Raw genomic sequence first — 26657 nt, 5'->3', positions numbered from 1 at the left:
TGGCTGAAGTCTGCAGGCAAAAAGTACACACAGACTTCAACCTGAATTTTCAAAGTGGACTTATGCTCAGAAGTCTGCAACTTAGCGGGCATAAATGTGGATTTATACACACTTTTGAAAATCAAAAGCACGAGTGCAAATGGTTTCCCCCACCCCCACCGTAACTCTGCCCCTCAAATGCCTCTTTCTAAAGTATATGAAAGTACACACAAAATTGCTTTTGCCCCTACTTTTATACAAAGCCTCCCCAAAACAGTTTTCAAAATCAATTTTATGCATGAAAATCCTTTTGAAAATTCAGCCCTAAAAGTATAAATAATGTACAGGAGGCAGGCATTTTCCATTGGAAAGCAATGTTCTAAGAGAAAATGTCATGATATGATGCTGAAGGGAGGTAAAGTCAGGTTTAACATAAGCAATTGTATTCATTGGATGGTGGAAATACTATGAGGTGCCGTCAGGAGCCAATCTCATGCTTCTTCCCTTCTTCCTGTTAGCAACCTGGAGTAGCCGGAGCTAGGAATGCTGTGCAGGCATCACAGAGGGAGACAAACCCAGCCCATTGCAAAACAGTGACACCTACTGGCTAACTGGAGGGAAGAGTCGTCCATGCAAGCAAGCTAAAGAAATGTTGATGCGAGCACTGGACGAGATAGGATGATGTTAAAAGTGGGAAAAATCCGTGGCAGCTGCACATGAAAGTTCAGAGATCTGTTCTGATTTAGCTGGAACTACAAAGGAGCAGGGGGAAGCAACAGGACAAACCTCCTCTCTTCCCCCTAAACCCCCCCCCCCCCCAAAAACAGAAAACTAATTGTGGGTTCATAGAAGCCTAGAATGTCATGGCAGATAAAGGCAGCAATCATAACCATAGAGCCCTAAAGTCTGTGCATGTTCTCATCTTGTTTCAATAACAGAGACCTTACTAATACCTGAACAGTTCAGTGCTTGACACACATTAGACTCATATTAATGTGAAATATCAGCAACACTCGTTTGAGCTGTGCTGACATTGCAAAGCATGAGCCCAACATGAGGAAAATATTAATGAGCTGCACTGTATGCAAATGTATGCCAAGCAGCTTATTAATATTTACATGGAGAAATGAGGGTTGTAATAAACCTCATGATCAGCATTAATCCTTGGAGAGTTAACTGCACCTGAAGAGGTGTAGTTACATTTCCCCATTCCCCAAGAGCATCGGCATGCTGATGTGCCTGCCAGTGCTCTCAGATGAGCCCACGCCCTCACTGTGATCCCTCAAGGGGTTAGGAAGCCCTAAATCACCCCCTCCCCCTTCTCCTTTCCTGGCACGTTTCCTCCCAAAGCAGATTCCCATCTGGCCTCCTCCCCAGCATAGCCCCCTCAACACATGTAAATGCTCAGTCTGTTGACGGAAACCGTGCCCCTACCCAATATGAAAAGATGTCCCCTCTCTAGCACCTGCTGCCCCCTGCCCTATCTGGAAGCCTCTGGGACGCCTTGAGGCAGGAGTGATCCCAGTCACTCCATCCCCGCTGGCACTGTCATTCAAAATGGCACTGGCTGACTTGAGGTTCCTCTTTGCCCTGCACGTACCACAGTTTAGGAAAGGCTATGGGGAAATGGATGCCAATTAAATGACAGACGCATCAATGTGTGTTTTTCATGCGGTTTGGTAATTAGCACCCCTCGATCTCCAGTTATGTCCTTGTTTCCCCCAACTAAGGATCCTCTATGTTTCTTTAATTCCAATCCTTGGTTTTTTTTTTGCTTAGAGTTAATTCAAAGTTTAACAAAAAAAAAAAAAATTTGGAAAAAAAACTCAAATGACCCAGAAAGATCAGTTTGCATCAATGTAGAATTTATAGTTCAAAATAAAAAAAAAAAACTGAAGGCAAAATAAATCAATAGAATGTTTCATTTTCTGCAGGTCAAGGAAAAGCTCATGGCAGAAAATGTTCTTGTTGTTCAACGTGTCATCTACCACTTCTGTTTCATTTATTTCCCAGCGTACATCTTGACAAAGTATCAAATGCATTTGCTGCAAAATATGAAGTAATCTTTAATTTGTACCATGGCAAACGGTCTCGGCAGGGTTTTATCAATTCTCGAGTCTCATGTAATGTTTTTTACTCTCTTCTGCAGGATTTTCCAGAAAAAAAACCCCACAAAAGTTTTTCTTTTAATCTTTAGAAGCCTTCACCAAGACAGTTTGACTTACTGACATTGAATCTGAAGGCTAACTACATTTTCTTTTATTGTATTCCATCTTGTTAAGGTTCTGCTCCTATCCACAGTTACCTTGAAGAAAGTCAATTCTCAGACAGCCAGGAAAGGCTTGCCCGCTCTAGAAGCCACACAGGAGCCCAGAATTCTTGTTGCTGCTCCATGATAGAGTGAGATTTCTCTGTAGCTGTTTTTCATCTCTAAGTGTCACACTTTTTCAAGTTTTTTTTTTTTTTAATTATACTTTGAATTAACTGTATGTTGCTGGAGAAGTGGGGTCACCCTCACTGGAAGCTGTACTGGAGCAGAGCCATGCTTGATTAAAGAAGCTGGGCTGTTCAGCAGCTCAAGCCTATTGATGGTCTTGGAAGGAGTCAATAGAGCTTGGGACGGGGTAAGAGAGGAGGATCAGGACTAGGAGAGGAGGTAAGGGGGGGAGGATGCTCTGGGTTTCAAGCTCCTGAGAAGGGCTGCTTTTATCTATGGGCAGAAAAAAGGGGCTCATGGAATGAGCACACAGGGCTCTGCTCCGATTATTGGCCAAGGCCCCGAATCTCAGGCAGCAGAGAAGAGCCATCTGCTTCCTGCTAAAGTCCCTGCCCTCTGAGGCATTATATGCAGAGCACAGTGCAAAGCAAATCCTGCTGATCCCTAATCCAGCCCCTCCTCTCTCTTGTTCCCGCCTCACCTCCTGTCTGCAGGGAACAGAAAGGGGGGTGTGGTGGAGTTTGAAGCTGCAGTGAATTGCAGAACCAAGAAGACTTCAGTTTTTGCATTTTATGATTTGTGATCCTTTACTTGTGTCTGGTGAAGGTCTGTGTTCTGTGTGTGTGTCCAATGTGAAGCATTCTGCTAGAGCGAGGGGGGTGAGGCGGGAGACCCAGGGTGTCCCCTCCCCTTCCCCTCACAGCCTCTGCGGATCAGCTGCATGCTTTCTCCACCACGGGACTAGGGCTGACATCACTGCCTGGAGGAAGGACCACAGGGCCGAGATGAAGGTGGGCCTCCTACCTACGTTCCAGACACCAAAGGGCTGTGCCAAAGGGTGTGCGCCTTCTTGCGCTCCATCATGTGACAGCTGCTTCTCAAAAGGTAAAGCAAACTTTTCTGATACTTCCAAAACTTGCTTTTTACACCTTAATCATTCCAGCCTATGATGTGGGCTACCCTCTTCCTCAAATGAGAGGCTACTCCTATGTTCAGACTGTGTTACTTCTCTCCCTCAAATGAGAAACCACACCAGAGAGTGTTAATGAGCTGTTCAAATCCTCTAATGCTGGAAAACATATTACAACTTAAATCCAGGTAAACTAGCCAAAATCACCATTTAAGAAACCCTAAGATCAGCTACCAAAATGCAGACAGCTGACTCAATATGTGTCTTGCATTTCAAAACTTAGAAACTGCAAAGACCTCCAACATCCCAGTGATATGGGCAAGAGAAAATCAAAGTAATTCCAACCACATACAAATAAAAGGACAAGGGCAAAAAGATACAAAAACTGCACACTAACAACTCACTCACAAATCAACTCCTCACATGCGATTTATGTGCACATAGACCCCACTACTTTTGGGCAGTGATTCTCCCGCTACGGTGGCTAAGGTAGCTACTAGGATATGGGGTTTCTGGAGTTATTCTGGGAGACACTAACTCCACAAAAGAGGGGCTAAGAGGAACATTTTGTTCTCCTTCCTGTCAGGTCTTCCAATAACAGGAAACAAGGGACTGAAACCCACTGAAGCAGTTTCCCAGGGGTAGAGAGGTAAGGCAGAGTCTTTGAAAGTATAATACTCAGAAAAATTGAATGTAAACTTAAAGAAAACACTTTATTTAACAGTTTTGTTTACCAAGAAAATAATGTAAACCAGTAGTTCCAATTCTTGTGAATTTAGAAAAGAAACATTTAAGGCAGAAAATACCGTTTTATAATAGTAAATAGTATTAAAGAACTCTTTTTTCCCCCCTATATCACCTTTCCTTCTTAGGATTCTTATTCCCTGTCAGGTAAGAATAATTGAGATATTATGTGTTAACACAATACATTATTCTGTCCTTTCAAAACTTTCTATCCTCAGTGTTCAGGCTGATCCTCAGGTGTGATGCAACAAAGAAGGAAACTATGTTTGTTGGTTTATATTATTCTCTTTAATGTTCTCTTTGCTTCACTTAGAAAAATATCAGTTATTGCACAGTTTCCTTATTTTCAGGCCTATGCAGTGTATACATGTAGTTTTCTGAAATTATTACTATCTTGTGTTGGCCAACAATTTTGTGGTGAACGATGCTTTCACGTAGCTGTCCTGTAATCCTTCCAACCTGTTTCTATTTTCCTCCCTGCAGCTCCCTCTTTGTCGCTCTCAGGTGCTGGATGCAGAAGGCTGTGGGCTGCCTGTCTCTTCACCTCGTCTCTCCCTCTCCTGGTGCAGGTGTTTGAAGTCCTGTCTATCTTAAAAAAATCAAAGCATGTGCTCCCTGAATATTCTATCCGTGACCCCCCCTCTTCTGAAGATGTGTTTAAATAATGTTTCTAAATGTGGTGTCTTCGACGTCTTATTGAACTGGTCTAACTTGGTGTGTAAAATAAAAGATAATCAGATCCCACCCTGATCTCAATAAAAGCGGGAAAGTGATTTGGTTCCAGGTTGGTTAAAAAAATCTTTACACACACAAGCTGGCACACCTAGAGCTCTTAAGTGAAAAACAGGTTAAACAAATTTATAGTTCCACTCTTCTGAAATATTACTGTTCTCAGAGGTTTTAAAGTAAAGATGATTAGAAATATCTAGTCCTGTTTCATAATGAACACCGAATAGTCACTTAAATTTCACAGTCATTCTCAGACCAGAATCTGAGCTAAGTACTTGTGCTGTAGAACTTCAAAGGCCCATTAACTCTCAGATTCTATCATAGGCTTGCCAACTTTTCCACAGACCAGGACTAGACACTCCAGGACAGAGGCAGTGGCACCCCTCCCCCTCATTTGCATAAAATAAAAAAATATAAATCATAAGAATAAAACCATACTAATAAAAAGAAAAACTATTTCAACACAGTTGATGAACAGAATATTCAATTCATAAATTTAAGAACATTTTTAAACAGCAATAACATTTTTCAAAATAGCAGACATATCAATTAAAACCCAATAATTAAAACTAAAGATTAAGAATTCCCTACTTTCCCATACCTGTGAATTCTAGATTCTAGAGATTATGTAATTATTGTGGATGGAAGTGTGCATGGACTTATTTCTCTCTCTCTCATAAACACACACACGCTCTAAAACAGGGGTATCCAAACTCAGGGCCAGATTTTCGGACCTACGCACAGGCGTAGATTTGTGCGCGCAACCCAGCACACGCAAATCTATGCCCAATTTTCTAACATGCACATGCAGCCGCGCGCATGTTATAAAATCCGGGGTCGGCGTGCGCAAGGGGGTGCACACTTGTGCACCTTGCACATGCCAAGCCCTAGGGGAGCCCCTGATGGCTTTCCCCGTTCCCTCCAAGGCTGCTTTGAAATTGGAGCAGTCTCGGAGGGAACTTTCCTTTCACCCCCCACCTTCCCCTCCCTTCCCCTATCTAACCCATCCCCCAGCCCTACCTAAATCCCCCCTACCTTTATTATTTAAGTTGCGCCTGCCTCCGGGTAGGCGTAGGTTGCGCACGCTGGCCAAGTGCCGGCGTGCAATCCACAGGGGTCAGGAGGGTGGGGGGTTATAGTAAATTAATTTTGGAGGTCTTGGGGGGGGGGGCGTCAGGAGGGTGGGGGTTTTTGTTAGATTTTTATTTTTTTATTAAAGATTTGTCTGCGAGCCAGATGCGGCCATCAAAAGAGCCACATCTGGCTCGCGAGCCATAGGTTCCCGACCCCTGCTCTAGCATGCATGTGTCCCTAGAAGTTGCAGCCCTGGGGAGAGAGGGAGATGGGAGAAGATGTTTTAGCTAACATTTATCTAGCTATTTAGTTAAATTTATGTATTTTAAGTTTATTTTAGTTATATTTTATTTTTACTTTATTTTAACATGTTGTAAACCGTTTTGATAAAATTTTATTTTAAAAAGTGGTATATAAATACTTTTAAATAAATAAATAAAATAGTTACTCAAGGGGTGCGTTTGTGCATGTGTTGCTTGAGATGGGGAATTTTTCTGGAATAACTGGGATGTTGTAGTACTGGTCCTTGGCAAAATGAGGGGGGGGGGGGCAAAGTAAATGCTGCTAGTAGGGAGGTGTATGGCAGAAAGGAGACCAGAGGGAAGCCAGGAAGGAAGGGGTGGAAAGAGGAGCCAGGGCAGATAACCATCCAGGATACAACATGCCAGGCCTAAGGTGATATCTCCAATGTGCCTCATCTGGGCAAAATCCCCAGCCTCCCTACTACTTTCCCATATTTTATGTTCACCTCACACCCTCTCCAGTCCTGTTGTTCTCTCTATTGCCCCCACCCCACCCCTACCTCGTTGCCCCTGCTTTGCTCCTCAGACACCAGCCATCCTAATCCTCTCTCCATCCATCCATCCACTATTTTCCATAACTGTGGTCCCTGTTCTGATGGCTGCAAGTCCCGCTTAGATTGAAGACAATGGTGCTGAACTGGACAGCAGGCGGCCTGTCCCAACCTGATCCCCACGTGACCTCGTGGTCCTGGTTTGCGGGCCTGGACTTTGGATTGGTGCCGAGACGGATGGCAGCAGACCCCCATGTGATGATGGCAGCAAGTCCTGCTGAGTCCCACATGCAGCAGTAGCAAAACTAAGGCAGCATTTCCTGTGAGCTTGAGTATGTGCAGAAGCCTGTTTTGTTTCCTGCATGTGTCCAGCCAGCTGATTGGTGCAGCAGCTAGAAAGAAAAAGTAATATGATTGGTCCCCAGCCTTGCCACCATTTTCTAACTCTGCTGCTTGCCTTGACTGGATTTTATAGTGTCCGGCTATACAGTGTAATCGAACATTGTACAACTGAGGGGAAAACCAGACTGTCCGGTTTAAAACCGGGCAGCTGGTCACCCTACTCTATCAATTTATGCAGCAAAGGTTCACAGTGTGTTCAGACTGAAAAGTTTATTTACACTTTTCAGTCAACAAGTAAAAAGAATATTAACACAGTGTGTTTATACACCTCAATGTCTCATACTCAGTAAATTTTGTCACTACAACAGTCTAATTGACATAAGCCAATAAAAATCTTGGCTGTAATTTTAAGTAACTGACTGTTACTATTCTTACCTGGTTTGCTCTAATTTGAACACAATTTTTAAATTACTATCTCATTCTTTCCTTTCAGTTTCACACTCCACTTTGTGTGTATTATCAACAATCCCCTCTGGATTTCAATCTTTCAGACACAGCAAGGGGCCCTATAAAAGGAGCAAAAGCAGAAGCAGCCTACACTTTTCTCTCTGTGCAAAACCTATCAAGCTCGTGGGGGCTGGTCATCTGCATATCCCTCTGCAGGGAGTTCTCATAAGCCTTAGCTTTGGCAGGCTTATGGGAAGATAGCAAGCTGACAAACAGAATCTTCAGTCCTGCTCTTCCTGCTGAGGTCATTCTACTTCAGTCCCGCCCACCCCTTGTAACTGGATGGGAAGACAAAAAAACAAAAAAAAAAACAAAACAACCTTATACTGAATCCCTCCCCCCCCCCCCCCACCCCAGGTGTCTAAGTTCACTGGGGTTGTTATTTTCCTGCCAGCACTGATAACAAGATGCTGTTTGTTTTTTATTCCCTGCATCCTATCCCCTAGAGAATCTTGACACACAGCTCCAGGACTCCTCAAACCTGAGACACTACAGCTCCTTTTCCCACAGGCAGACACATACCCAGTGTGAGGAAGGAAAACAAGCCACATCCCAGCATTGGGGCAGATTTTCAAAGGGGTATGCGCGTAAGATTTCAATGTAACCCACGAAAACCTGCCCCAAGCTCCCCTTGCACGCGCCGAGCCTATCTTGTGTAGGCTCGGCGGCGCATGCAAGCCCCGGGACGCGAGTATGTCCTGGGGCTTCGAATAAGGGGCTGGCCGGGGGCGTGTCCGGGGCGTGGTGATGGTCAGTGGTTGGGGCGGGAGGGCAGGGCAGGAGGTGTGATGGTGGTCTGGGGGCAGGGCCGAGTGCTCCAGCACAACGGCCTGTGACAAGAGCTGACCAATAGCACCAGTAGCCCCTGTGACATAGTAGGTCAAAGGCTATTGGCGCCATTTTGAATACCAGCTGTGTCAGGAGGGACAAGCATTTAGAGACAGGGATTCTTCAACTTGCAAGGCTCTCCTTGCAAAGCAAATATCAGCACAGCATTTAAACGTTGAAGAATCCCTGTCTCTAAATGTTTGTCCCTCCCGATGCAGCCGGGTTTGGCGAAACACGGGTTCATGTCGGGGGACCCTTCTTAAATTCTGTGCTTGTCTAAGCAATGGAGCTGCCGATGTAAAAATAAAAAGAAACCTTTGATGAAAAGAATCTGAAGTTGAGGGGACTTATTGAATTACCTGCACTTCCCTCTGTTTGGCATTAAAATCTACCCCAAAATGTTTAACACTGAATGCTTATAGAGGGAGTGTAATGATGGTAATGAGACAAAGAAGAGATACAGGGCAATTTTCAAATTGTCTGCAATGGGATAAAGTCTGTGGCTACATTTTCTCATGTACTTTCCCTATGAAATTTGTCACAAAGTATCTGCAGACACCTGCACCTGCTTTTTCTGTGGGCAGATGGTCTATAGATAAAATATGACCTGCCTACATTATTTTCCAATCACTCCCAGAGCACGTCCCCAGCAATACCCTCTTCTAAAAGTGCGTGCATTGTGGAATGACACACACCCTTTCAGTGCTACCCAGACTGTCAAGGTATTCGCGTAAATCACCAGTTACCCGCACTGATGGTTTTGAAATATGTTGGGAATGTGGAAAGCGAACTCTATTGTAAGGGAAGATAAAACAAACAAACAAACAAAGAAAAAAACAGAGATTCAACGGGCTTGATCACTTTGAAAGATTGGAATGAGGTTGGAATGAAGCAAGGAATAGTCTCTGCTGTGAAGCAGATGACAGCAAGGCTGCCAAAGAGACCAGGCAAAGTACACTGCAATTTCTGTAATAAAAAAGAACGCGTGAGGATCAGTGAAGTTAATAATAGGGTATTTGAAGTTAGTAACTACAGCTTGTGACATTCCCTTGTGAAATATTTAACTGTTGTTTTCTGCAAGCGAAAAATACAGCTAAAAACAAGAAAGTGTATATGAATTGAGATGGAGTTGTTTAGAGTGTTGGAATTTGAATATATAGAATATATTACATTTATTTTTGAGAAGTTGAGAAATGTAAACATTTTGAGGTCTATATTGAGGTAGAGCCGGTTAGTGGAGAAGTAATGTGGCTAAAGTTAGCCGGATAAGGGCTGAATAAGGGTCAGGAAAGCCAATTAGATGGATAACTATTATGTTATCCATCTAAATGGCTTTTGAATATGGATCTCTTTGTTTTTAAGAGAGTGGGGATAGGGCCAGGCCATGGATCAAAGATCCTCCTCCTTCCATATCCATTGATCCTCCACCTAGCAGACCGTTAGGGAGCTTTGCAGGATGCACTAATGAAGCTTAATTTGGTTTGTCTGTTCTTTGATTTCAAGATCACGTCCATGCTGATAATAGGTGAAGCTCCTCTCTAGCTGAAGAAAAGAAAGAAGGAACTAGTAGACATCATGCCTAGACTATGTCTATGTCTCAGAATGTTACTGTTACTACTACTTATCCTTTCTATGGTGCTACAAGACCTACACAGCACAGTTCAAATGCACTTAAGAGACAGTTCCTGCTCTACAGAGCTTAGAGTCTAGCTGAGATAAAATACAGGACAGATAATGGATTTGGGAAGTTTGGTTCTTAAAGACATTCTTAAAGCCAACAAGACTAGGATCAGAAGAACCAGGGATTGAGATTTAAAATTGGCTTCAAACAGTTACTATATGTGTTTGATCTTTAAGAGGGCAGTTTTCAAAGTTATTTCCTACCCTCGATGTGGTTACAACTACGCATGTGGTCCTACAATGCACACAAGTCATGGTTTTACACAAGTCACTTGGGACATTTTCTAACATGCGTGTGGCAATGAAACTACCAGTTCGCACAGTTCGCATACTCCATCTCTAGGTCATCGACACCCCTCCTGGCTCTTCAACCTCCCCCATTTAACCCAGACCCCTCACCTTGTCAGTATTTCACTTTTAAGACATTTGCGAACACTTACTCCAGATATAGAAACGGTGTAAAAATATATGCAAGAAAGATGCCAAATCTTCAAGCATAAATCTCTTATAAAATAGCAACTTTCTTGTGTAAATGTTGGCCCCAGCAGGGAACACCCCTGGTCCCCACCCTTTATTTTACACGTGTAGATTTTTCATGCACCCTTACTTACATGTATATGTTGTAGGTTTCTAAAACAGCATATTAGTATGTCCTATTTATATGAGTATATGCTGATTTTTACGTTCATAACCTTTTGAAAATTCACCTTATAGTTTTGCTTTGATTGTTAGTGCAAGCCCCATGGGCAAAAAGTATCTACCTGTCATTTGCAACCAATAGTGGGCAGTGAGATTATTGCTTGATGTGCTAAAAACAACATTGCAGGGTGATAAGAAAGAACATTGCTTTCATTTAAATGAAACTGGAAATATCAATGAAATTTCTATATCAATTCCTTTCATTTTCTGGAAAAAAAGAAAAAAATTAAAATTTTGTTCATGTTTCATTTTGTTTTGATTTGAAAAAAGATCCCCAAATTTCACATCCCCCCATTGCCACCAAACTAAAAAAATGAAAAAAAGCCATCCCAGGCTTAGCCAAAACTTTTCACCTCTCCTCCACTCTACCACTTAACCCATCGGTGACGTTTGTGATTTTTAAGAACTGTTCAAGCAAGCATATGAATGTTGAGTATTCATTTGAAATAAGGCACACAGTTTAAATTTATGTAGAAATACTGGCAAAAATATATTTTTTACTGGATTATTTTATTTCATCTTTTATTATTTTTATCATTTTATTATTTCATTATCTTATTATTTCAAGTTTGACTATGTAATCTTATCAGTTTTAATGTTTGTTTTTTTTGTATAATTGTACATCGTTATGCTTGAATCAGATTGATGGTATAGAAATGCAATAAATACATAAATAAATAAGAAAATAAATCTGTGGATAAAAAATGGGGAGGAGCAATTCCCAGTTGCTCTTGCACCATCTATGCTATATTCCAAAATAGCACTGGTCAGCCCTGCATATCATTATCTTAGGAAATTAGATGTTAAATGCAATTTTTGCATGCATGCTAACAATAGCACTTCAAGGTTCACTCCATTCTATTCCCTCCCTTGGTGTTGCCCCTTTTCCCTATAGGGAAAAGGATAAGTGCTGTAGACAGCAGGCATACTTTTCCCTGGATGGAAAGGGTAGCAGTTAAAATTCCTATGAAAATGTCCCCCAAATTCAATTTAAATGTAACTTGGACCTTTTTTTATTTAGAGAAAAAGAGGTATTGGTGAGTATGATATAGCTAAATGCTAGGGAAAAGTCTGATCCTGCAATTCTGATCCAATAGCCATATTTGGCATCAAGAAAAAAAATTAGTTTTCACTACTGCTACAAATGTACACAGGGCACTTCCTTCTTCCCCTGCTATTGCGCAATTAGATGGTTGGGCTTGATGGGCCTCTAATCTTCTTTTCATCTTACCACCTATTGGACTAATTCATCAAGGTCTTTTCCATAGACAGAAAATGGGAAATAAACCTTAGGGGGCCAATGTCCAGAGTATACTTCACCACTTAGATCCTGTGGGGTGAAACTATCACCTGCAGCATGGCCAAGTTTGACTAGCTAAGGTCACTAGCCAGCTTGGTTTGCGAAACAATGGGTGGCTCAGGAGGCAAGCCCAGGATGGGCTCTCAACATAGCTGGCCAGCTCTGATTTTCAGCGCTAGCCAGACAAGTTTGGCCAGCTAAGTTGGACACTCAAGTGGGAGGAATACATTTTGATGGTCCAAATTTTTGACCAGTCAGATTTAGAATGATTTCCAAAAACCTATCTGACTAGGTTTGATTGAATATCAATTTAACTTAGCTGACCAGATTTTGGCCAATTCAGTCAAGCACTTATAGAAACATAGAAACATAGAAATGACGGCAGAAGAAGACCAAACGGTCCATCCAGTCTGCCCAGCAAGCTTCACACATTTTTTCTCTCATACTTATCTGTTTCTCTTAGCTCTTGGTTCTATTTCCCTTCCACCCCCACCATTAATGTAGAGAGCAGTGATGGAGCTGCATCCAAGTGAAATATCTAGCTTGATTAGTTAGGGGTAGTAGGGGTAGTAAGCGCCGCAATAAGCAAGCTACACCCATGCTTATTTGTTTTACCCAGACTATCAGCTCGATCCAGTATCGTCCGCATCGAGGATTGCCCGTCTGTAACGTGCTCGTAGCGCACAATTCGGGCGCGCAAGGCAGTTCGGCGATACAGTGTCCAGTTTCACGCGTCCGTATCGCTTCTGAAAACAGACGCATAACCCTTTCCGCACCCGGCATGTAAATGAACGAAAAAGCTGTATAATGAAGGAATTAGCTATTCCCCTGCGATACTGTAACGGGCGCTGATATTATCTCCTCCGTAACCCGCTGTTCTGCCGCGGCCTTAACCTGCTAGTTTACCGCCTCCCCCTAGTAGGAGTTAGTGTAGTGTAGTGTAGGGTAAAAAACATTGCTTACCCGCCCTGGTCCCGTCCGGTCTCCTGCAGCCCCGTCCGGACCGGACGGGGCTGCAGGAGACCGGACGGGACCAGGGCAAAAAAAAACAAACGAAAAAGTAGCAAGGCTCGGGCCTGCTATGGTAAGTGTAAAAAGTGTAAAAAACAAAAAACCTGTGTGTTATATAAAAAAATAAAACAATTTTAAATACCTGTCGGAGGTGGGCCGTGGGTCCAGGGCGGCCGGTGGGCGGCGGGCAGCCATCAGCGGCATCCGGTAGTCCCTTCTCCCTTCCAAAATCGCCAAAATCGCCAAAATCGCACGGGCGGGTCGGCAGCGGGGGGGGGGGGGGGGGGGGGGGGGGGGGGGGGGGGGGGGCGGCAGCAGGATCCGGGAGCGGCGGGTAGGCAGCAGCGGGGTCCGGGGGGTCCGGGGCAGCGGCAGCGGGGGGGGCGGCAGCAGGATCCGGGAGCGGCGGGGTCCGGGGGTGGCAGCGAGATCCGGGGAGCCAGCAGCGGCAGCATGTTCGATCGCGCAGGCAGGTAGGTGGCAAAGTAAAGATGGCCGCCTGCACGGGAAAATCGTGCAATTGGCCGCGTGAAGACGTGACGTCACGACGTTTGGCGTCACGGGGTGTGACGTCACGTCTTCAGCGGCCAATTGCACGATTTTCCCGTGCAGGCGGCCATCTTTACTTTGCCACCTACCTGCCTGCGCGATCGAACATGCTGCCGCTGCTGGCTCCCCGGATCTCGCTGCCACCCCCGGACCCCGCCGCTCCCGGATCCTGCTGCCGCCCCCCCGCTTGCCGCTGCCCCGGACCCCCCGGACCCCGCTGCTGCCTACCCGCCGCTCCCGGATCCTGCTGCCGCCCCCCCCCCCCCCCCCCCCCGCTGCCGACCCGCCCGTGCGATTTTGGCGATTTTGGAAGGGAGAAGGGACTACCGGATGCCGCTGATGGCTGCCCGCCGCCCACCGGCCGCCTGGACCCACGGCCCTCCGACAGGTATTTAAAATTGTTTTATTTTTTTATATAACACACAGGTTTTTTGTTTTTTACACTTTTTAAACTTTTTACACTTCCTGGTGCCTGTCATTTCAAATGTCATTTGAAATGACAGGTACCAGCGCACCCAGGTTACTGTATAGGCGCTGTTACAGCGCCTATACAGTAAAATGGGTTGCGCGGGCATAACCCTTCCCTAACGCTTCACAGCCGCGGCATGCATTTGCATGCGATTAGAGGAGAGTATCGGGGAGTTAGTGAAGAGAACTGTGCGTGCGGGGAGGAAGGGTGCGCCTGACACTACCTCACTGTTTTTTACCGCGGCCTTACTGGATCGAGCCGTATGTTATACAGCCCTTATTGGTTGTTTTTCTTCTCCCCTGCCATTGAAGCAGAGAGCTATGCTGGATATGCATCGAAAGTGAAGTATCAGGCACATTTGGTTTGGGGTAGTAACCGCCCTAGCAAGCCAGCTACTCCCCGCTTTGTGAGTGCGAACCCTTTTTTCTTCTCCCCTGCTGTTGAAGCAGAGAACTATGCTGTATATGCATTGAGAGTGACGTATCAGGCTTATTTGGTTTGGGGTAGTAACCGCCGTAACAAGCCAGCTACTCCCCTCTTTGTGAGTGCAAAATCCTTTTTTTTCCACATTTCCTCTTGCTTGTGAGTGCGAATCCTTTTTTCTTCTCCCCTGCTGTTGAAGCTATGCTGGATATGCGTGAAGCATCAGTTTTTCTTTTCGCCTGCTGTTAAAGCAAAGAGCCATGCTGGATATGCATCGAAAGTGAAGTATCAGGCACATTTGGTTTGGGGTAGTAACCGCCGTAACAAGCCAGCTACTCCCCTCTTTGTGAGTGCAAATCCTTTTTTTCCACATTTCCTCTTGCTGTTGAAGCTTACAGCGATGTTGGAGTCACAGTAAGCATGTGTATGTTTATTGAATAAGGGTATTGTCTCCAGGCAGCGTCCCTTTAAAAAATTTAGACCCCCCAATGAATTGGCCCTTATAACTCTAGTTTTCCTAACAATTCTACTTCTCAGTTCTCAGAAAATATTTATGGAATTTCTTTTTCTTATCTACTTCACTCTTTTATTATATTAAACAATAAATAATTTTTTCATGGCTTTCAAAACTCCTTACTCCAGGAATTTGGTTTAGTTTTCCATCACGCACATAACAAAGAACTTGACATTTTTCTTGTAAGATACCCAGTATCATAATTGTATCTCTGACTTTTACTTTGAAACTTTTATCAAAGCAAAAGGAATATTGGTCTTCAACAGAGATAAATAGTTTCTGTTAGCTAAAACATCCAACAGATTGCAGGAGAAGGAATCTGGCAATGCGCATCAGGAATGCATGCATTCCATCTGCAATTGGATTTTTTTTTTTATTCAGAAAATAAAGTAATACAATAAATTACCTATCTGCCATGATAAATGTGAATTTAAAAAAACGGGTGCAAAAAGACAAGGACCCTTTAAGAAACAAGCACAGGTTATGTCTTTTCATGTGCAAGGTGAATGCAACCTTAATTGTGAGCAGATGTCTTACAGTCTGTGCAAGGTGAACAGAATCTTAATCAGCCACAGAAGTGTTTATAATCTGATGCACAGATCCAAGGTTCCATAGCTAATGACAGGACCATGATAACTCTGGCTCCAGCTGGCATGCAAATGTGAATCTGGACTCACTGCTTCCACTTTTACCATTACCTTTCTTCACTGGTGTGGAGGAATGGCTTAGCAATTAGTTACAGCAGCAGGCTGAGGACCAGGGAAATCAGGGTGAAAATCTTGCTTCTCCCGCTGATACTCCTTGTCACGTCACTCTCCAGGTGGCAGCCTAGATTGTAAGCTTTCTGGGGCAGGGAAGCTACCAACTGTACCTGAATTTGTAACTCATCTTGAGCTTGGATTTGGAAAGGTGAGTAATGAAATCCAAAAGTCAACTGCTGAACTGGCAGCGTGGAAGGACCTTTCAAAAACACCATCAGAAATGTTTTACCCTTAGTAACTTCAAATCACCTCTAGATCAGAGGCTTTACTGGCCTGGGGGATCCCAGCCAGTAAAGTTATCCGTAATGAGATAAATTTGCATGTAATGGAGGCAGCACATGCAAATCTACCTTATGCATATTCATTGTGGATATCCTGAAAACCCAACTGGCTGGGGGTCCCCCAGGACAGGTTTGGGGAGCTAATGGTTTAGATGAATATCTGATAAACTAGACTAAATGTAAATGATTAGAATTAATGCAGAAAATAACTCCCAAAGGCACTCCCATGGGCAATTCAGAGTTTTACACACAAAAATGGCCACCCAATATGCACATATGTCTTATTCCTACGTAAGATTACCAGGACTGAGGAAAGGCGCTCCTGGGGGTGGAGATGAGGGAGGGGTTTGCATCTGCACACAGACTTTTCCATTTCCTGAAAACTTTGTAGGTGTAACTTGTGCGAGTAGATGACGATGTAGTGGGATAATTTTGAAAGAGGACTTGTGTGTGTGTGGGCCTGCTTTCAAAGCAGGTGGAGTATTCGTACTTTTCTGCTGCCTGACTTATTCAGGGTGTTTGGAAATTACCCCCATGGAGGGCAGTTCTCTCGCAGCCTGCCCAGCGGCAAAGTTCATCGTACATGCAGACTTTACCAAGTATTTTCAAAGGGAATTTACGCGCATAAGTTTGCTTTTGAAAATCTTCAGTAACTGGCCGAGTATGCAGAGAAATGACCTCATACCTTCAGCAAGTGGGCTGCAGCTTGTGTGGGGCAACTTACATGCAATACTTTTATAAAAACCAAAAAATGGGCAGGCAAATCACACCCTTCCCCCCTCTCAATGCTTCTCCTTGGTGCATGTAAAAGTATGCACAAAGCCCAGTTTCACTCGCACTTTTATGTGAACTCACTCCTGATTATTTTTCAAAACCTCATTTATATGCATAAAGCAGGGGTTCATGCATGCAACTCAATTTGAATATCCACTCCCGAATGTGCAAATGTTCTCCTGTCTTACTTTCAATCTGTTCCAGATATCCTGCTACCCACCTGTTTCCCCCCTCCCCCACCCCCAGGTCCTCGTTGAAAAACAAGGCTTTTGTTCTTCCTCTCACTTTCCCAGTGAACGAAATACACTAATACAATCACAAACCGCTGCACCTGAATGTTTCAGCACTCCTAAAAGGAAATAATTCAGGGCTTGATTCGCCCTTGCCGGTTTTGGGGTCCAGAGGGAAAATATCCCAGGCTGTTCAGGTTTCCACAAATTCAGCTTATCCTAAAAGGGAATGCTTAACAGATGTCTGAGCTGGCTAGAAAGATATTTAGCGGCGCTGGCTCAGATAGCACATACTGGGTGCTGCGGTGTGACACTACCATAGACCCTCCATTAAGGCCTTTTGCTTGAGAATGTCTTTGGGGATTCCTGGGGTTAATTCTTCTTTTACATCCATAAATACAATATACATATCCACATAAAATACAAGAATTCCCACATAATGTGAAAAAAAAGTATATCCTGACTGAGGGCCCACGTGTTTCGCTGACCTCGGCTTCTTCAGGGGGAAGTTCCTATCAGCTTCTTAAACAATAACCTATTGTGCTGTGCTGGTAATATTCATCTATCAGATGGTAGCAATCTTCAGCTGCCAAATGGGGTCACCGAGGAATTCTCAGCTTTTCCCAGCCTCACCCAGCAAGCTTCCATGCTGCTCATTCTTAGTTATTGAAGTAGTATATATCATTAGTATGTTATTAAAATATCTATTTTTAGGGACAGCGAGGATTTGAAGAATGTCAATGTTAAATTGTGATTCCTTTGGTTTATTTATATGTATACAATGGAAGGAATCTGTATTCACCTTCAATTGTATTTTGTGCCTTAAAAAATGTTGTATGTGGCTGAAGGAGGCAAAAAGCAAATAAGAAATAATTAATGCTCACCAGAAAACCCAACACGCAGAAGGGGCACAGGACTAAGGACAGATCTCGCTCTCGCTTTGTGCACTGCAGAACCTCACCGCCACTACTTAATTGCGACCCAAATATAAGACCTTGCATTTTTTAGAATTAAATCTTAGCCACTAGGCTCTAGACCATTCCTCAAGCTTCACTAGATCCCTCCACAATAATTGCTTCCAGAAATGCTGAACAGAATCAGTCCAAGAACCAGTCCTCGCAGGGCACCCTTGGGAACCCCCTTTTCCTTCACGTGAACTCTGTTTACACGACTCGTTGCCGCCTCCCACTCAAACAATTTGTAAATCAGTCACTCTCTTTAGGGCCCATACCTAGGGTGCCTGCCTATATGTTGCATAGGCACAACTACATGTCAAACATTTACTGATATCCATGTACAATATAGCTAGCGGTGTCCCCTGGTCTAACTCTCTGCTCACCCAATCAAAGAAATTGATCAGATTTGTCTGATTGCTGTCTCAGTTCCATTAATTTACTCACCCTTGAGGTCAGAGTAACTGGCCTGTGGTTCTCAGGCTCCTTGTTTCCTCTTTTGGACAGCGGGTCATCAAGATTTGTACATTCCCAGGTTACAGGAGTTTTTGATGGGAAGTTATGCGTGTGTTGTTCATGCTATTTTTTCCCCCCTTTGTTTCCTATAGTGCAGGACTGCATAAGCATTTCAAGGACAATTTTCAAAGGCAATTTTCAAAGGCAATTCTGCAGATAAAACAGTCTTATGTGCAGAAAATGGGATCTTTGAAAATTGCCTATCCTCTCTACATCCAAAATTGCTTGCATAACACCTGTACTTTACATGCAGAGAGAGGAAGCATTCCTGGGAGTGGTCAGGAAGGGGTTAGTGCTTATGCATGTGTGTGAGTGTGCGATTTCACTGAAAAAAATACCCATGCAAATAACAGCTGCAGATCTTTGTGCGTACTTTTTCTGATCCAATTTTCAAAGAAAGGGTTTTCCCTTTGAAAATTGACAAAGTCTATGGATAAAAGTACCCATAGACTTCCACAGTTTTAAAGTTGCCCTCTTCAGAACATATTTAAATAAGGCTGAGCAGGGATTTAAGTATAGGCAAGCATTTGGCTTCCTGCCCTTAATTTGTGCTGACATCATAACCTAAGCATACTCTGTATGTGCCCCAAGCACTATTTGAGATATTGCTGATGTAAGAAAAACAACTTAGCATGGCCATTAAGGGATACTGGACCTCTTGCATTATTCTAATGAAACTGGTAATATATTATACACCAGCAGCCAGCCTAAAGCTACAAATAAATAAGGTTTACTGGGGTTTTCTGAAATGCATGAGGTCTTTTGGTTACCTTTTTAAAACAGTACATCTGGTTTATTTATTTATTTTGCAAGTATGGCGAATCAGCTTTGCTCATAAATTTGTGTAAGTCCCTTTTTTTTTTTCGGTGGGGGGTGGGGGGAGAGAAGAAGGTAACTGGCCCCAAAGAGAGTCCGAGAACTTGTGAGTTTAGTCACTGCATTTGAAGTTATTATTGAGTACTGATTTGCCCCTATTCAGAGTTCATTTTCAGTGGAGATCCTAACTGATAATATATGCAGGCAACTTTTCAACCAGTACAAAGCAAGCTGATTTTCAGACATGAGGTGCCCGCTTGCATGATACTTGCATATCAACATGTTATGCAGCCACAAGTGGGCACCTACATTCAGAAGCTGTTAAACAATGGAGTAAGCTACACACCCTAGAGTGAATTTTAAAAGGAGTGCACATGCACCAATAAACATGTGTTTGTGGTGCGTGTGCCAAAGCCAAAGTATTTTGTATCGTGCACGCATCATGTAAAATACATATACATTTTCACCAAAATGTACGCACGTTTTTGTGCGCAAATCCACGTGCATTCTACATAGGCATGCATCGATCTGCGCACACGTGCAAGCAAACACGAGGGTGGGACTTCCTGGTTGTGGGGTGCATCCTGTCAAAATGCCAGCACGAGCAAGGCAGCTAAATTTCACCACCAGAGACGTTGCCCATCTGGCCTCCCTGGTGGTTGCTAACGAGGGACACCTCTTCCCAGTGCCTGGGCAGAGAAGGAACCTGTGCCAGCTGAGAAGGGCCTGGAGGGACCTGCTGCACTCCATTAACCAGCGGGCTTCTTACCAACGTGATGTAAGTAGAATTTGGATACTGTGATTATCTAAGCTAGTGCATAAGGGGGGCACTGAGGGAGTGTCATGGTATGGATATGTCTTTGGGGGGGTGGGGGGGGCACAAGAAGCCACCATACAGGGTGATATTAAATAGATCTGTATGGAGACAGTAATGGTTTAACTTGACATAACTAGCATGAATGTCCATTCACTTACTATTTCATACTAGGTAACAGACATATAGTAAGCCAAATTTACATGGAATGATTGAAGCCTTATAGGCGCAAGTTTAATAATGCTGTAAGAAAGAGTTGGTACTTACTTTCTCAGGGATTAGAAAATTGTTTGATGTTGATATGTCTAGGAATACCTCGCAAGCCAGTCCTCAGGGAACACTGAGTCACTCAGGTTTTCAGGATTCTCACAAATACTAGGCATGAGACAGTCTGACATGCACTGCTGCCATTCTCTCCAAATGTATATCATGCATGCTCCTGGAGGATATCCTGAAACCCTGCCTGCCCAGATTGCTCCAATGACTGACTTGGGAAGTACTGACTTACAGGATAGCAAACCATTTATAAGACATAGATTAGGACCACTTGCAGGGTTCTTGGTATTCTACAAGGATATTCCCAGTAGTTGCATTGCACAGATCCGTGACTCATGACCTGGGGTATCATGGTCCTTCATGGAGGCTCCATATTCAGGTACACTTTAGGTGCAGGTGCCAGCACACCACTTCTATGTGCATTAATGGATTGCCAAGAGCCCCAACTCAAATCACATAGTAGTATGGAGGTCATATTACCAGCTACAGAGCACACCCAATGCTCTCATCTTATTTTTTTTTCTATAGCTTGAGGACCTCAAGAAGAAGGCCCGATAGTTGCACCTCCAAAAGAGGAGGTGGCTCAATCGGCTGCATGCTCAGCAGGATGGAGCTGGTGGTAAGTAAACCTTCAAGCCTACTGGGTACTTTCCTCATAAAAAGAAAATGTATCTGTACCTATAACTGGACATAATTCTCACAAACGCTTTTGTTTTAAGGTGCTGATGAAAAGGGTGAAATGGAGGATGAAAGGGAGGAGGAAGCCCCCACACAAGTAGCCACTGCCACTGGGGGGAGAGCAGGATGCTCTTCCCTCACCCCCATTACCACCAAGGGAGGAAGTGGCAGAGATGGAGCCACCCCTCATAGAAGAGGCGCACCCTGGGCCTACAGCTGGTCCAGATCCCTTTCTCATTCCTGTAGGGCCTCCTCCTTGTTTTGCCCAGGGAGTTAGGGATGCAGAGACCCAGACTGGCCAGGCATCTATGGCCCTCTACTTCATCCGCTACACCCCCAGCTCATCAGCCAAGAGGCTCATCATCGGAAGAACATTCTCCCGACGATGAGCCTCTCACAAGGCGTGGGTTCTATGCTTTCCTTAGGGGGATGGCGGCAGAGCAGAGAGCTTTGCATGCCTACCAAAGGAGGGAGCTCGGGATGCTACCTGCCCACCTATGGGCCAGACAACTCCTGGGGGCAGCTGTAAGAATCCTGGGTAGCAGGATGCCACCATCCTCAGCACCCTCCCGTCTCCCTCCCTAACTCCCTGGGATTTTTTTTTTAACACTTTTGTACAATCTTTAGTCCCTAGATTTCTAATATAATTATTTAGACAAAATTCACCTGTCTGTGTTTATTGAGAACCTACTGAGAGGAGGAAGGGGGAGGGGGGGGGGAAGGTGGTTTTGGGAGAGGGAGCATCTAGTGACAGGAGGGAGTGGGGGAAGGGGGAAGTTTTTTTGGGAGAGGGAGTACGTAGTAAGAATATAATAACTTCAAAAAAAGAAAAACAGATCGTAACATTCAAAACTCAACACATAAACAACTCAGGTAGTTTATTTCACCTCAAAGAAATGTGCCAGCGGTCAAGGAGGGAGAGCCATCTGGCAAGAAAAGAAGTGTGCAGGTATGAGAAGCATCTGCGCTGGAGGGAAGCTCTGGAGTGCAGTCATCATCTCCACTTTCAGCATCGATGAGCGATGACATCGACATTCACCTGAAAAAATAAATCAATATTAAATACATTTGCAGGGGAAAATTCAAGATGGCAGTGTGAATGGATGCATATTCAGCTGCTTCTCCTAATTTTCCTTGTACTTATTTTTCCTTTTTGAAATATGCTACATAAGAGGAAGGGTTGAGTGAGGGCTTTCCCTTCTAAGCTCTCGCTTCCACTGGGCCAGTGTTCCATCCTTGAATATGCCTCCTCCACCCCAGAAGTTTGGGCTTTGAGCCCCGTTGGCATGATGACGAGAGGAATCCTGCCTTTGCCGGGGAAAATTTAACTCAGCCCACTGGATATTAAACTGCTGCTGCCTGCAAGTATTCAGAGAAACGCCAGCTTCGTGGGAGCGCTTGGTGATGACCTCATAGTTGCTGCTCAAGAAGGAAGTTGTCAGTGTCTCATCTGTATGGGGAGACAAGTTCTTTGTTGTCTCTGGGGTGGGCTTCTGCTGTGGAGGCAGAATGCGCTGTGGGTGACTCTGCCTCAGAATTGACACCGGAGGGGAGTTGCTACTCCAGAAGGCGAGTGAGCTGTTTCTCATGCTCCCCATTTGTTTGTTAAACCGACAGTGGTTACATTGGTTTCACTTTGGGATTTAATTGTGAGCTTATGCCGATCATTTGGTGATCACTCACGACATTTAGAGGCTGTTTCCCAGAGACTGGACACAATTGCTCAAGACATTCAGAGAATCCTTTAGGAACCTCAGTCTTTGGGGAAGGATGTTAAGGACATTCAAGCAGGAGCGCTATTTTTTTACTAGAAGGCTGGAAGTTATGGAGAATCAATTCAGACATTTGAATTTGAGATTCACAAACTTTCCTAAAGTTCTTGGGCAAATTACTCCGTTTAATGCTTAGGAAGTATATTATTGAAATCTTGAAACTTCCAGTTGAAAAAATTCCTAATCTTAATAGAGTTCTTTTTCTTCCTTATAAATCGAGTACCAGTCAACTGGATCATCCTCATTATAATTTGTCTACATTTTTGGAAAATTCCACTCTTGAAGTGTCTGAAATGTTTACGTTGCTTTTTTCTTTTTTGTACGTGCAGGATCTAAGTTTTTTGATGAAATCTGAGTTTCAAAATTTAAGTGTTGGTTTCTTAGGAGCACAAGTCAGGATTTATCCTGACATAGCTAAGGTGACACAAGAATGACACAAATATTCCCTTCAAATGCGCCATGAAGTTTTTGCTCTTGGCCCTTCATTTCTTTTATGTTATCCTTGTAAATGCATTGTGAAATTGAATAATAATACTTTACTTTTGTCTTTTTTTGATCCTGAACAGTTAAAGGGGTTTCTAAGTGCTAGGGAGGTGAGCTCAGTATCTAACCCATAGGTTCCCATTGTTTATCCATGATATATTAAAGTGGCAGTAGTATACAGGTTTTTATTGTATAATAAAGAAACATTTCTTATGTTTCTTTTTGCTCCTCTAAAGTCTGATAATTGTTGCTCTTTATAGAGTGAGGAAGATTTGTTTTTCAGATTTTTGGATTATACTGTAATATTGTATATTTAATAGGTACCTCTCTTGTGGTTACTGTGCAAAGATTTATTCTTTGTATGCATTTTTTAAAATTCTCAATAAAAGAAAAAGAAAAGAAAAGAAGAGAAATGCATTTGCATTACAACCTTCACACATTTCTGAATATCCCCCGGGACCCAGAAGGCATGCCACTGCTTACAATTTGGAATGCAGCTACTCATGTATAGAGAAAAGATGAGTGAAGAAGGATGGTGGGACAGGCAATGGGCGAATTCAGGAAGGAGGGAGAGGCATCTGGCAAGAGACCTGGTGTGCATGTGTTGCTATCCTTTCTTTAGTGGCAACTAGGGGCTATTTAGTGGTCAACTGGCCAGAACTACTGTTCCACTATCTCTTAGCTAACCTGCAGGGATGTTCTTCTCTCGGCTCTCAAATTTTCATCCCCTTTCCCCCGGGCTCTCACTCTGTATTGCTCGGTGAAGAACAGGAAAGGGTCATAGTGTGGCTTACACAGCAGAACTCAGAACACCCACACAAAGGGAGGGATTTAGCAATAGTCAGAAACTGTTGAGCTCGTGGATGGCGCTCTGGGCCACTGCTTTACCCATTCCTGGCTGGGTTGCCTTTTCATCTTCTCAAGCTCTCACCCATGGCCTTGTTGCCTCTGTAACTGATGAGCACACAAATGAGAGTAAGAAGGAGAAGACAGTATTTTCAGGGGATGGTGGAAGGAGAATGATGATGGAGGCTCAGTGCAGAGAAGATGAGGCCTTACGAATAGACAAAGTCCAATTCTCCTCCTCAGCCCTGTGAGCCAGCATTTCAATCCCCCCTGCAGCCCTTCTCCTACCTGGCTCAACAAACATGTAAAGAGTGTGAACAATAGTATAATAGTATTCTAAAAAATCCTATTAATAACCCTCTTAGCCCTATGGCCCAAAGATGGAAGAGAAAATAAATGCTATAGTGCAGTTCCTAAACACATGCTATGCTATGCCTACATGTTTTTTAAAAAGCTGTCTTTATTATTAGCTGTACCTTACCTAGTCATCTCCATGCTCACCAGTGTTAGCTGGAAATCCCCTGCTAAGGATGACATAAAACATCTCTTCAAAGATCACCAAAACAAGAACTTCTGCAACACCAACCTGTGTCTATCTCACAGCTTATTTGAAAAGTAGGACACGCAGGCTCATGTGCTTTTGTCTGACTCAACCCCAGCTCTCAGCCAAAGGCAATCATGCGCTCCAGCTCTAGCACTTCCACATATGGTAAATGCTAAGGGCGAGCTGAGAGACCTGATTGAAGGTAATCCTGTGAGCTGGGCTCCCACCTGGAGACTGAGGTGAAGTATAATTGTCAGCAGCTGTTTCACATTCACTCAGATTAATCGGTGGCTCACCAATATTGGCAAACGATTGAGTTACAAGTGTAAATCCAACTTATTTTATGTGTACTAAATAATGTTCCTAATAATGCTATTACAAGTAGATTTTAAAAGCGTTACCTGTGCAAAAACAGCCCCGTACACACGTATGTGGGCTGCGCACGAGCAACGTGAATTTTAAGAAGCCAGGAAGTACATGCGCCAAGAATAAGGAGGCAGAAAACGGGTGGGGCATGGGTGTTCCCCAGACTTACATGTGGAACCCCCAAATTCTGCAAGGCTGACTACGTCACATAAACTCCACGATCAACCGTGTGCTCTTTTGAGGACAAGTGGAAAAAGTCCCAATATAATACTGATAATCCTCCTTTCCTCTATTTTCCAAATCACAAAAAAAGATGTAATAGGCATCATTGATTTAGTGTGATCACTTCCTTAGTCAGCCTTATTGTTGCGGTCTGCACCGCTTCCCCTCTCTTCCCAGTGACCGGCGCCTACCTCCATGTCAGGAAATGCCGCACTCCGCGGTCTCCAGGTCCCAGGGACGCGCATAGGCCCATGTGGCATCCGCCATTTCCTTGTCTCTCTCGCAGTGGCCTCGCGCGCGTGCGCGAGTACGGCCACTTTGTGCGTCCAGAACCCGGAAGTCTGGCTCCGCCCGCGCTGATGACGTCACTCTCCACCCAGATATAACCGGCGCCCGGACCTTTCCTCATCGCCTTGCAACGAGGTTCACTACAGTCCTGTAGCTCTGAGTTCCGTGTCTACTTGCCGTGTTCCTGCCTGCCTTGACTTCGGTTTGTCCTGACTACGCTCTGCCTGCTGCCTGCCTTGACTTCGGTTCGTCCTCACTACGCTCTGCCTGCTGCCTGCCTTGACTTCGGTTCGTCCTGACTACTCTCTGCCAGCTGCCTGCCTTGACTTCGGTTCGTCCTGACCACGCTCTGCCTGCTGCCTGCCTTGACTTCGGTTCGTCCTGACCACGCTCTGCCTGCTGCCTGCCTTGACTTCGGTTCGTCCTGACCACGCTCTGCCTGCTGCCTGCCTTGACTTCGGTTCGTCCTGACTACTCTCTGCCAGCTGCCTGCCTCGACTCCGGCTCGTCTCTGTTCCTGCGTCAGCTTCCAGTCCTGCCTTCTCCTGGTTTCTGCGGACCCCGCTCCAGGTTCTACTTGCATCCACCTTCGCCTGCTCTATAGACTCTCTCCCGCTGGTACTCAAGTCCCAAGGTGCCGGAACCCTACGGGCCCCTCCTGGGGGGTTCTGGGTACCCGGGTGAAGATCTTGCACTGGACTCTATCCTCTCTGGTCTGCTTAGTTCTCTGTTGCTGGACTCTCTCGCTGGTACTCAAGTCCCAAGGTGCCAGAACCCTACGGGCTCCTCCTGGGGGGTCCTGTGTACCCGGGTGAAGACCTTGTACCAGACTCTATTACTATTGGACTTCCTAGCTCTCTGAGTCTTGGCTCCGCCTCCCAACCTACCCCGCCTCTCGTAGTAGGTTGGCCCAAGGGTCCACTATTCTACCACAGAACCCGGCTGCAACACTTATACTTAGTCATTGGTCATAATCGCTGTTATCCGTAAGTAACATTACTGAAAATGTTTTAAAATTTTTGGTTGCAAATAAAATTCCTTATTACAGT

This window comes from Rhinatrema bivittatum, chromosome 2 (genome assembly GCF_901001135.1).
Source record: "Rhinatrema bivittatum chromosome 2, aRhiBiv1.1, whole genome shotgun sequence".
NCBI lineage: Eukaryota > Metazoa > Chordata > Amphibia > Gymnophiona > Rhinatrematidae > Rhinatrema > Rhinatrema bivittatum.
Note: the sequence above shows the minus strand (reverse complement) of the source record.